The sequence below is a fragment of the Dipteris shenzhenensis genome, chromosome 12, assembly GCF_047967505.1.
Source record: "Dipteris shenzhenensis isolate YYH24624 ecotype China chromosome 12, Dip_SZ_1.0, whole genome shotgun sequence".
In the NCBI taxonomy this organism is placed as follows: Eukaryota; Viridiplantae; Streptophyta; class Polypodiopsida; order Gleicheniales; family Dipteridaceae; genus Dipteris; species Dipteris shenzhenensis.
In genome coordinates, this window is record NC_141607.1 from 47,233,124 (window position 1) to 47,245,809 (window position 12,686).

A 12,686-nucleotide genomic window follows, 5' to 3' on the forward strand; every position below is an offset into this window, starting at 1 on the left:
CTTAAAGTACTCATCCATAATCTTTTGATGCAACCTACTTGCCTTTGCACTTAGAAATGTACTCCATTCATCCATGAGAGTCTATAATGGAGTTTGTAATTCTATAAAGTTTGATGGTGGAGGACATGGCATTCGAACCTGTTTAGACCTCTTGATAAGATAAAATGATAGCCCCCAATTTTAGGTTGTGAACACTTCACAAAAATATCTAAGTATGGTCTCTTTGGTTCCATTGTAATTCCCACAACCATGCTCGAAGTTATTTCTTTCTTAGACAAGCTTGCATTCCATGGCTCCTCATTTTGCTCCATATCTTTCCTCGACGTCATAAGATGTAGCTCAATTTTTCTTCAAATGAGAAACCAAACTTTTCTTCCCATGTGCATGTGAGTTCACATCCCTTCAAAGTTATCAAGGGCATACTCTTTCCCATTGAAATGTAAGGTAATGCTAGAGACAAAAGCTCTAATCTCTTGAGAGTGCTCTATAATAATTGAAAATTATTATGTAAGGTGGTGCTGGAGACAAAAATTATTATGTAAGGTGGTGCTGAGATAAAAGCTCTAATCTCTTGAGAGTGCTCCATAATAATTGAAAATCCTACATGAAAAATAATTCACAAGACTTTAGATACATGCTTCAATAAAATAGCCAATAAGGCATTAAAGTAAAAACTAAAAGACAATGCATTTTTCCCATCATACTGTAATGTGCCCAAGCTGAAAGACAATGCATTTTGCCCATCATACTATAATGTGCCCAAGCTGTAATGTGTCCACTTATACAATTGTGTGTGTGTCCATTAACAAAATCTTTGAATGGATGATCAAAAATAGCCTCAAAGGCATTACAAGGCTCAATATATATATATATAAATTGAAAAATAATAGCCAATAAGGCTTTACAATGATTAAAAAAAAATAAAACTATGATATGTCCATGATTAACAATTACATTGTGCCCACTGAAACTTTGGCTCTGATCTGTCATCTAAAACTTTGCTCATAGGGTTGTGTTATGGGTGTGAAACCGCATGTGAACGTAGGATTGATGCCAATTAAGAACTAGTCGAAAATTTTTAAGCATGGCTTTGATTTGTTGTTTTAGAGTTCTCTCCTCTATGGATAAACTAATCTATGTTAATCTAAGCTATACCAATCATCAAATCGAAGAAAAAGCAAGAAATAATTTCTTTTTCATATTCATTCTAATAGATTACCTGCAAGACTAGAGTTATAAACAAAATTTAATTCTTTTCATATATATTTAAAGTATATTTAATTTAGCAAAATATTTTAAACTAAATTAAATATACTTTAAATATACATTTATACTAAAATGAATTAAAAATTAAAAATATAAGTATATCATTTAATACATTTAAATTTAAAGTCAATAATACAAAATAATTATTATTAAATTCATTAATTTTGATTTAAATCAAAACATATATACAAACTAATGAAATAAAGATTATTTAAAAACATAAATTATAAACTAAGGTAAAACAATTGAAAAATAAAACTATAAACTAACATAAAATAATTAAATTATAAAAATAAATTAATTAATAAGCAAGAAATAATGTAAAGAGTAGAGCCTCAATGTTGAAATGGTAGACATCTAGAAAATCCTTCATTTTTTCTTTTTCGTATTCATTTTAATAGTAGGTTACCTCCAATACAAAAGTTATAAAAAATTGTATTCATTTCAAATATATTTAAAATATATTTAATTTAAAAAAATATTTTAAAATAAATTAAATATATTCTACTAATTTAAATATACTTTAAATATATATTTATATTAAAATGAATTAAAAATTAAAAATATAGATATATTATTTAAAAATATTTAAATGTAAATTCAATAATACAAAAGACATGTATATCAAATTCATTAATTTTGATTTAAATAAAAATATATATGCAACCTAATAAAAAATAAATTTATAAACTTACATAAAATAGTTACATTATAAATATAAATTAACTAATAATTAAATTATAAATTATAAACCCCTCCCTCTCCCCTTTACCCTTACCCCTCCCTCTTCCCCCCTCCCCTTACTGCGCCGATTCCCCCATCCCCTTACCCCTCGGCGGCCGCGGTTGCTAAGGGGTAAGGGAAGGGGTCTTCCCCCTTCCCCTTATTGCCTAGTGCCTGCAGTCGTCGAGGAGTAAGGGGAGGGAGTATTCCCCTCCTTCCCCTTACCCCCTCGTGGCCACAACCACCGAGGAGTAAGGCGAGGGGGTGTCCCCCCTTTCCCTTACCCCTCATCGATTGGCGGGAGTAAGGGGAGGAGATTATGGGGGCGGTTGGCGGGAGCATAAGGAGAAGGGTTATGGGGAGGAGGAGACAATCGAGAGGGGAGGAGAAGACACTAATAGGAGGGGAGGAGGAGGGACAAAATCCTCTACCTCTTAGGGTCGATGATCAAGATGGACGTCGATTAGGGAAGGAGGAGATGTCGATCAAGAGGGACGTAGATTAGGGGAGGAAACGTCGATTAGGAGGAGAAGAGGAGAGGTCAATTAAGCAGTTAGAAGAGAGTCGGAAGCTTACCAAAAGAGAATGGAAATGAGAGAGAAGTGAAAGAAAGTGAGAATCAAAATGAGAAGGATTCTAATTTCTAAAGAATTTGGGAGCAAAATTTACCTAGGAGATTCAAATTTTGAATTTATAAAATAGAAGTGCAGGCGATTTAAATTTGAAGTGCAAACAAAAAGTGCGGGAGAATTTGAATTTAAAGTACAAACAAAAATGGCCGACATTCTCCTAAACATTCTTCCATCCAATTTTCTTTCATCCATTCCTCACTAACACACGACATTCTCTTTCCCAAGATCTCCTGACAATAGTACACAGGTAAGATCTCTCTTTCTAACACTCTTTATTGTATTTTGTAGTAGTACATAGTCCCTTTCTATACTTCCATTCCCCTTCTACACTTCCATCTCCTCTCCTCCTACCTCGCTCACCAATCCCCCACCGTCTTCTCTCCCCCCTTCGCTCACCGCCAAGTGCTTTTGTCCGCCGTGCTTTCGTCCACCATGCTTCCGCCCACCCGTCGTCGAGTGCTCGTGTTGCGCTTCTGCCTCTGTCCATCGTGTCACGCTTCTACCCGCCCACTCGTCCATCTCTCGCTTTCACCCACCCAACGCAGTCCGTCCGTGGCAATCCGTCTGTCGAAGTCCACAATCCGTCTACCCACCCACCCATCGCGCTTTTGCCCACGTGTAGTCTGCCGCATCCGCTTTGCTGCCATAGTCCATTGCGTGCCCTCCCACCTGCCCATCCAACAAAGATTGCCGCTCACCCACCCGACTCACTCCACCGCACGCTCGTCCACAATTTGCCTGCCCGATGCACTCCGCATGCGTTCCACCCGCCCGCCCACAATCCATCGCGTGATCGCCCGCCTACCATAAAGGGAAGGGGTAATCTCCCTCCCCTTAATCCCTGGAGATCATGGCTGCCAAGGAATCAGGGCAAGGGGAGGTAATCCCCCCTTCTGTTGCCCTCTCCCCTTTCCCCTTTCGTCGTACTTCTCCCCTTCCCCCTTCCATCGCCTCTCCCCTTTCATCGCTCTCTCCCATTTCCCCTTCTGTCATCCTTCTCCCATTCATCGGCCTCTCCCCTTCCCCCTTCCCCTTCTCTTCCTTCCCCTCCTCTCTTCCATCGCCTCTCTTCTCCTTTCCTCCCATCCATGCTTCTCCCGTCAGCCATGGCTTCCCTCTCCTTCCCAAAAAGTTTCTTTTCTCCTCTCTCTTCTCTCTCAATTTCTCTTTCTTAAATATTTAAGAAAAGGAAACATGAATATAAATTCTTCATACCTGGCTAAACTGGCTAAAGGTTTTGTAGATAGGATGTAGACTCTCCTTGATCCTTCCTCTTGCTCCTTCTTGCTTTTTGCTCCAATTGATTGAGATAAGAATGAATGAAGGGAAGAAGACCTTTTTATACTTTTTAAGGGCAAATTAAGATTTTCCTTTTGTATCCTTCTTTTTCCTTTTCCTTTTCTGTCTTTTCACTAGTCCTTTTCCTTTTTCTTTCCTTTCACCCTTTTCTTTCTTTTTTATTAATAAATAACCTACTAAGCACAATTGTTTTCATGATCATTATACTCAATTGCTTTCATAATAAACACGCTTTTTTTAAAACTACTAACCTCCCAAATAGATTTCTAATGTCAACTCTTTCCTTTTGATTAATAAATATCCTACTAAGCGCAATTGTTTTCATAATAATTAGAGTCAATTGTTTCCATAACTACTAAGCTCACAAATAATTTTCTAATGTCAATTGTTACTCAAAATCAGCTATCCATTGAATCACGCCTTTTTAAAAACTACTAACTTCACAAACTCCTAGGTGTGTTATCCGAACAAGTACTTATCGGATGGGGGCGCCACTTTGTACACAAGTCAATACCACCTAGGTTGAGGTGCTTCCAAAGTATTGTGCCCATTGGATATGTTTTGCATGGTCGATCACACATTATACACCATTTTCCCCCTTAGAGTGTTATGCACAACCGTTAAAAAACCCACTCACTCCCAGGTGTGTTATTGTTATGTCAACCATATTTGCGTAAAGATGAGGCGGGAGAACAAGAGGGCTTAATAGTGCAACGGTGGACAATTAATGCCTAGGCAAAATAGATCTAGCATTTAGAGGGATGCCAAGAGAGGTTAAAAGGGTAAGGACCTTGGAAATGAACTTGGCATTCCCAAGGAGTCCACATGGCATGCACTAGGCATGAGGGAGGTTCCACAAAGGAAAGTAGGAAGGATATAAAGCGAGCACTCTGGTTAGTCATGGTCGAGAGGAAAATGCAAGAGAAGCCCTCTATGATTGAGCAGATGCTACATTGGTATCAGAGCCAAGTTGAGTGGATTTTTAATCGGTTGAGGAGTGCTTTCAAGGGATTCCTGTGCGTAGAACTCGTCTGAGCATTAAGTAAGCCTCTTGGGACTCAAACTCTGAATTCCAAAATCACCTTCCTCCTCTTATCATTGCGCACGAAAATCCCTTGAAAGCACTCCTCAACCAATCATGAATCCACTCAACTTAGCTTTGATACCAATGTAGCATCTGCTCAATCATAAAGGGCTTCTCTTGCATTTTCCTCCCCAACTATTGCTTTTCCTTTTCCAGCCCTTTCCTCAGCCTCTCTAACCATATCATCCCTTTCGTAATCGGTTGACGAGTGCTTTCAAGGGATTTTTGTGCGTAGCAATAGGAGGAGGAAGGTGATTTTGGAATTCAGAGTCTAAGTCCCAAGAGCTTACTTAATGCTCAGACGAGTACTACACACTGAAATCACTGAAGTACTGACATCCTTAATGGGTGACTGCACGCTTTGCGAAGCGTATCTTTGATGCTTTGATAAAGCCATAGTCATGGGAGACTGGAGTTACTTCGTATATGCGCAGTGAAGCATGGTTGTTTGGAGATGGCAGTGTGGCACAGAAAATGAGCGTGGAGAACCGTGCGAGCGTCATTTCTGTTGTGGGTGTCAGTTCTACAACTTTTGTTGTAGCCTACTAGTATGTAGAGAACCTCATATCTGCTGCTAGCCTACTGTTACCCAGAGGACCAATCAGAGGTGACGTTAAAGGGGCAGCGTAGGGGCTTACAAAATGGTGAATCACATTGAATCGATGATTTGCGAGCTCAGCCTCATGACATGATCGACCTCTATAGAGAAACTAGGTCAACCTCTATAGAGAAACTGTGACCCAGTGTGACTTTCTTCATGGTGAATCACTCACGCTCGTGCTCCTCTAGGCTACTTGAATTTGCAAAGTTTGGCATATTCTGGGAGAAGATTGTCTACTACAATTCCATTGAGAAGTACACAGGTCGAGATGACTTCTTGGAAGAAGGATTCGATGCCTTCATCGACCTACAGAAGAATAAAGAAGAAAAGCCACATCATTAAAGGCTACCTTAACCTTTGAAAAAAGCCATGTCATCTAATTGTTTTACCCCTTTCCAAAGTCATAAGTCCCCCTCTCTTTTCAAAGGTCCTAAAGTTCATTTCACCTCTTTTCTTTCCAAGATTCATTAGCCTTGCCGATTTCAAGTAAAAGATTTACAATTGAATCGAGACATTCGAGATCGAGGGAAGAAAAAGAGCGGGATCGGGAAGCGAGATCATGAATTAAAAGAGTGCGAGGACTCATCGATTTCAAAGACATATCCAAAACCTCGAACAAATATCAGGGAAGTGGGCATCATTTGACATAAAGCGCTTTGCTTTTTAATTTTTAGAAAATACACATCTTTAAAATGACAACTCCAAAAAGGGATGATATGGTTAGAGAGGCCGAGGAAAGGGCTAGAAAAGAAAAAGTCATAGTTGGGGAGGAAAATGCAAGAGAAGCCCTCTATGATTGAGCAGATGCTGCAATTATCCGAACAAGTACTTACGGGATGGCCACACAACTTTGCATCCAAGTAAATACCACCTAGGTTGAGGCCGTGAAAAGTACTGTACCCATCAGATAGGCTTTGCATTGTCGATCGAGCATTAAACAACGTTTTTGCCTTAGTGTGAAATGTACATCTGTCTCAAAAAACACACTCCTAGGTGTGTTATCTGAACAAGTACTTATCAAATGGGTGTGTCACATTGCATGCAACTCAATACCACCTAGGTTGAGGTGCGTACAAAGTATTGTGCCCATCAGATCTTCTTTCTATGGTCAATCAAGAATCAAACAACATTTTTGCCTTTGTGTCATGCACAACCATTAAAAAACATAGTCCTAGGCATGTTATTCGAACAAGTACTTATCGGATGGGGGAGACACTTTGCATGCAAGTCAATATCACCTAGGTTGAGGTGTGTGCAAAGTATTGTGCCCATCAGATATGATTTGCATGGTCGATCACACATTCTACATTGTTTTTCCCCTAGTGTTATGCACCACCGTTCAAAAATGAGGTGTGTTATCCGAACAAGTACTTGTGGTATGGGTGCGCCACTTTGCATGCAAGTAAATACCACCTAGGTTGAGACACGTGCAAAGTATTGTGCCCATCGAATAGGCTTTGCATTGTCGATAAAGCATTAAACACCATTTTTGCCTCAGTGTGATGTACATCCGTCAAAAAACACACTCCTAGGAGTGTTATTCGAATAAGTACTTATCGGATGGGCGTGCCACCTTGCATGCAACTTGATACCACTTAAGGTGCATTCAAAGTGTTGTGCTCATCGGATATGCTTTGTATGGTCGATCAAGAATTAAACACCGTTTTTGCCTTTGTGTCATGCACAACCTTTAAAAAACACGATCCTAGGTGTGTTATTCGAACAAGTACTTATCCGATGGGGGTGCCACTTTTCACGTAAGTCAAAAACACCTAGGTTCAGACATGTGCAACGTGTTGTGCCCATCAGATATTATTTACATGGTCGATCATGCATTATACACCATTTTCCCCGTAGTGTTATGCACAACCGTCAAAAAACACGCTCCTAGGTGTGTTATCTGAACAAGTACTTATGGGATGGGTGAACCACTTTGTAAGCAAGTAAATACCACCTAGGTTGAGGCACGTGCAAAGTATTGTGCCCATTGGATAGGCTTTGCATTGTCAATCAAGCATTAAACACTTTTTTTGTCTCAGTGTGATGCACATCTGTAAAAACACGCTCCTAGGTGTGTTATCTGAATAAGTACTTATTGGATGGTCACATAAAATTGCATGAAACTCAATAAAACCTAGGTTGAGGTATAGTCAAAGTATTATGCCCATCGAATATGCTTTGTATGGTCGATTAAGAATTAAACACCATTTTTGTCCTAGGTGGGTTATTAGAGCAAGTACTTATCGGATGGGGGTCCCACTTTGTACCCAAATCAGTACCACCTAGGTTGAGGTGCATGCAAAGTAATGTTCCCATAGGATATGATTTTCATGGTCAATCATGCATTATACACCATTTTCCCCCTAATGTTATGCACCACCATAAAAAAAAGCGCTCCCAGGTGTGTTATCCGAACAAGTAGTTATGGGATGGGCATGAAACTTTTAATGCAAGTCAATATCACCTGATTTGAGGCACATGAAAAGTATTGTGTCCATCAGATAGGCTTTGCATTGTTAATCAAGCATTAAACACCGTTTTTACCTCAATGTCATGCACAAGCATCAAAAAACACGGTCCTAGGTGTGTTATTTGAACAAGTACTTATTGGATTGGTGTGCCACATCGCATGAAACTCAATACCACCTAGGTTGATGTGCATGCAAAGTATTGTGCACATCGGATATGCTTTGCATGGTCGATCATGCATTATACACTGTTTTCCCTATAATGTTATGCACAACTGTCAAAAAACATGCTCCCAGGTGTGTTATCTGAACAAGTACTTATGGGATGGGTGAGCCACTTTGCAATCAAGTAAATACCACCTAGGTTGATGCACGTGCAAAGTATTTTTCCCATTGGATAGGCTTTTCATTGTCGATCAAGCATTAAACACCATTTTTACCTCAATTTGATGCACATCCATAAAAAAACATGCTCCTAGGTGTGTTGCATGAAATTCAATGCCACATAGGTTGAGGCATGTGCAAAGTATTGTGCCCATCCAGATATGCTTTGCATGGTCTATCAAGCATTAAACACCATTTTTGCCTCAGTGTGATGCACATCCGTCAAAAAACACGCTCCTAAGTGTGTTATCTGAACAAGTACTTATCAGATGGGTGTGCCACTTTGCATGCAACTCAATACCACCTAGGCTGAGGTGAAAGAAAAGTATTTTGCCCATCAGATATGCTTTGTATGGTCAATCAAGAATTAAATACCATTTTTGCCTTAGTGTCATGCACAACCATCAAAAAACACAGTCCTAGGTGTGTTATTTGAACAAGTACTTATTGGATGGGGGTGTCACTTTATACGCAAGTGAATACTACATAGGTTGAGGCATGTGAAAAGTATTATGCCCATCAAATATGATTTTCATGGTCAATCACGCATTATACATCATTTTTTCCCTAGTGTTATGCACATTTTTCCCCTAGTGTTATGCACAACTGTAAAAAGCATGCTCCCAGGTGTGTTATCTGAACAAGTACTTATGGGATGGGCATGCCAATTTTCATGCAAGTAAATACCACCTAGGTGGAGGCTCATGAAAAGTATTGTGCCCATCCGATATGCTTTGCATGGTCGATCAAGCATTAAATATCGTTTTTGCCTCAGTGTGATGCACATCCATCAAAAAACACGCTCCTAGGTGTGTTATCCAAACAAGTACTTATCAGATGGGTGGACCACATTGCATGCAACTCAATACTAAATTCTTTATACTATCATGTATAATTCTAGAACGTATAATCACAATTTTAAATTAGAGATTCTATTAGCTAAATGCTAAACATGAATCCATTATTGAAAACCCATATCCTTGTATCACCATCAAAATTAAATAAAATAAAGTAAAAGTAAAATAAAAGTGAGTAATTTATTTAAAAGTTACAACTAATAGGAAAAATAATCAAAAGAGACTAATATTTTTTATAATTGTTCCACAGGAAGATGGCGATAGATTTCATTCCTGAGATGGAGGTGATATTATGTTGCCAAAGAGAAGTAGTTGCATTTGCTACAATCCATGATAGTGATCCAAATTCTCTTTGTCACTTTCAAAGACTTGGCGAAGATAAGGTTGTAGTTATTGTATCAAAGATTCTTAGTGCACATGTTGAGCTAAAGCATAAGTGTGGAGATATGGAAGTACTTAGAGATGTTATGCCTTACAATATTTTCAATAAATCATTTATTGCATGGGATAGAGATGAGACTTATCCAACACATATCACAGGGAATACAAAGTGCAATTCTCTGGATTTCAGTGTGGGAGATATTTTGCAAATGATATCATTTGCAAATAAGAACATAGCAAAAGGTCAAGTTTTGGGGTTTGAACACTGGGATCAATGGTCATTTGCAAAGATGCGGATTGTGAAAGTTACTAATGATGGTATGGATGATAAGGCAATGTCATTGGATGCTCCTTGGTATGAGGAAGGAAAATATTTGAGATGGAGCATGCAATTTTTGAAGATTAAAAAGGGATATGTGGTTTTTAATGATGAAGATAAGGTATACTATAATTTCAAAGGACTTATTAAAGAATATGCCAACAAGCCAAGATTTGTCCCTCCGAACATGGATGATTTCAATGGACTCAAGTATAGAAGTGACATCTTATCAGGAGTGGATGAGTTCATTGATACTGAGAAAGATAAAGAATTCAGAAGCAATGCCTGCTCTGGAGTGGATGAATTAATGCATATTGAGAAAGGCAAAGACATCAAACGTGTTGTCTCTTCAAAATTAGATGATTTCAATGCAATCATCTATAGAAGTGAAATCTTATCAGAAGTGGATGAGTTCAGTGGGGTACTATGAAGGCAAAAGACTTCAGAAGCAATGTCTTATCTGGAGTCGATGAATTCATGCACGTCGAGAAAAAGATATCATCGGTGTTGTCTCCTCAAACTTGGATGATTTCAATGCACTTAACTATAGAAGTGATATCTTATCGAGAGTGGATGAGTTCATTGGTACCAATAAAGCAAAAGGTTTCAGAAGTGATGTCTCGTTTGGAGTGGATGAATTCATACATATTGTCAAGGATGCAAAGAGTTCAAAAGTGTTACCTTATCAAACATGGATGACATGGATATTGACTCAAATGATCCGAAGATTGCTTCAAAGAAAAGAATGAAATCAACAAAGGACTATCCGGTATTTGACTTTGACAGTGATAAGATCAATGATGCAACATCCCATGAAAACACGATGACAAATAAATTCGACAGGGAGAAGTTTACAAATTCAAAAAAGGATGTACAGAAGAAACCAACAAAGGACTATTCGGTTTTTGACTTTGATTGTAATAAGATGAAGGATGCAACATCCCATGAAAATAAAGTGACAAATAAATTTGACAGGGAGAAGTGTACAAATGTACAGAAGAAATGGACATACATATGCATGAAAAGAAAGCGAGTCCAAGTAGATGTAGAAAAGCAACTAAAGAGAATAAGAGTAATGAATGAAGATGTTATGCTAAAAGCAATGCGCTCTACATGTTGCAAGCGAACTTGGATGCATTCCATTAACTTACTTTGCATCAAGGGATGTAGAGAATAGGTGTGGCAAAGAAGAGGGAGCAAAAAAAATGAATACCTACTCATCACGAGGCTCTCTTGCTTTCTAGTAAATCACATGAAAAAGCAAAATTTCGAACAACAGATAAAGCCTTGTATAAATGGAAAAAGTATTTGCAATGATGTATATCGCATTACTACAAGATTATCACATGGCACATACTAGGATTTGGCTAATAAAGCAAAGTATGGAGTAAAGTTTAGCATTCATGGAAACACAAGAAGGCCCAAAACAAGAGCCTCAATGGTCTCGGAAACAACAATTTTAAAAGACTACATTCATGAAAATGCTTTACCTCAACCCCATCTATCCGAATGCATCTTCCGATAGGTTTGACAAAAAAAGAAGTGTTTAACTCTATTGAAGAAACATAGAGGCAAATAGGGCTTGCTTCAACATCTTTTCACAATTTGTCTCTTTGGAAGAAGAGCTTTGTACATGTTAAAATCCCAAAAAGGCAAAAAATGTCAAAGTGCAGTGATTGTGATGATCTAAAGTGAGCACTTGAGAGTGCAACATCTCTAGAACAAAGAGAATCATACAAAAAAAAGAGAATTTCAAAAAAAAGGAGCAAGCTATTTCGCATCCAAATGAGTACATGTGTGTTATTGTAGATGGTATGGATCAGAACACAAGATTACCTCGATTCATTAATACTCCACCTAAGCTACAAAGAAAATACTTTTTGAAGACACATCTATGTGGAGTGTTAGTGCATGGATTTAAGTTTTTTGTTGCAGACATATGGATTGATTCCTTGCATCTACATGATAGCAATCAAGTTGTAACGTCAGTTTATGAAGGCAATTCACAGTGGACATGTAGAAAAAGATCACCTACCAGCAAATTTGAGAATACAGATAGACAATTGTGGATGAGAGAATAAGAATGTACTCTTTTTTGCATTTTGCTAAATGCTTATCACTCGTCAAATCTTCAATGAGATTGAAGTTGGGTTTTTGTTGGTTGGACACACACATGAGGATATCGATCAGGTTTTTAGCACAGTCTTGAGAGAGCTAAAACATAAGGACATGGAGACGATGGATGACTTGATAAGAAAATGTGGGAGACAAGTTGGTGGCCGCAAGGAAGGTACATTATGCTCCATGGTTGAAAGGATGTATGATTGGAAGAGCTTTATTGTACCTTTCATATAAAAAGGTGGTGATGCCTTGATTGGTCATAGCGCTCCACACTACTTAAAGGATGAAAAACCAGTGATGCAGTGGCAACACTATTCTCATGACATGACATGGGAACCCGAAGAACCTTACTATCTCTTAACTTCAATTTTGAGCAAAGAAATGCATCCAATATGGGCTCCTATAAAAGAATTCAGCGAGAAATCTAAAGGTGAAATAGAAGGCTTCAAATCTTTTATCACATACAAAGAGGAAATGCTTCATAGATTTTCTAATTGGAAGCCTTCTTGGAAGGAACACACTGCTGTTGTAATTAAGAAGACTATCAATTG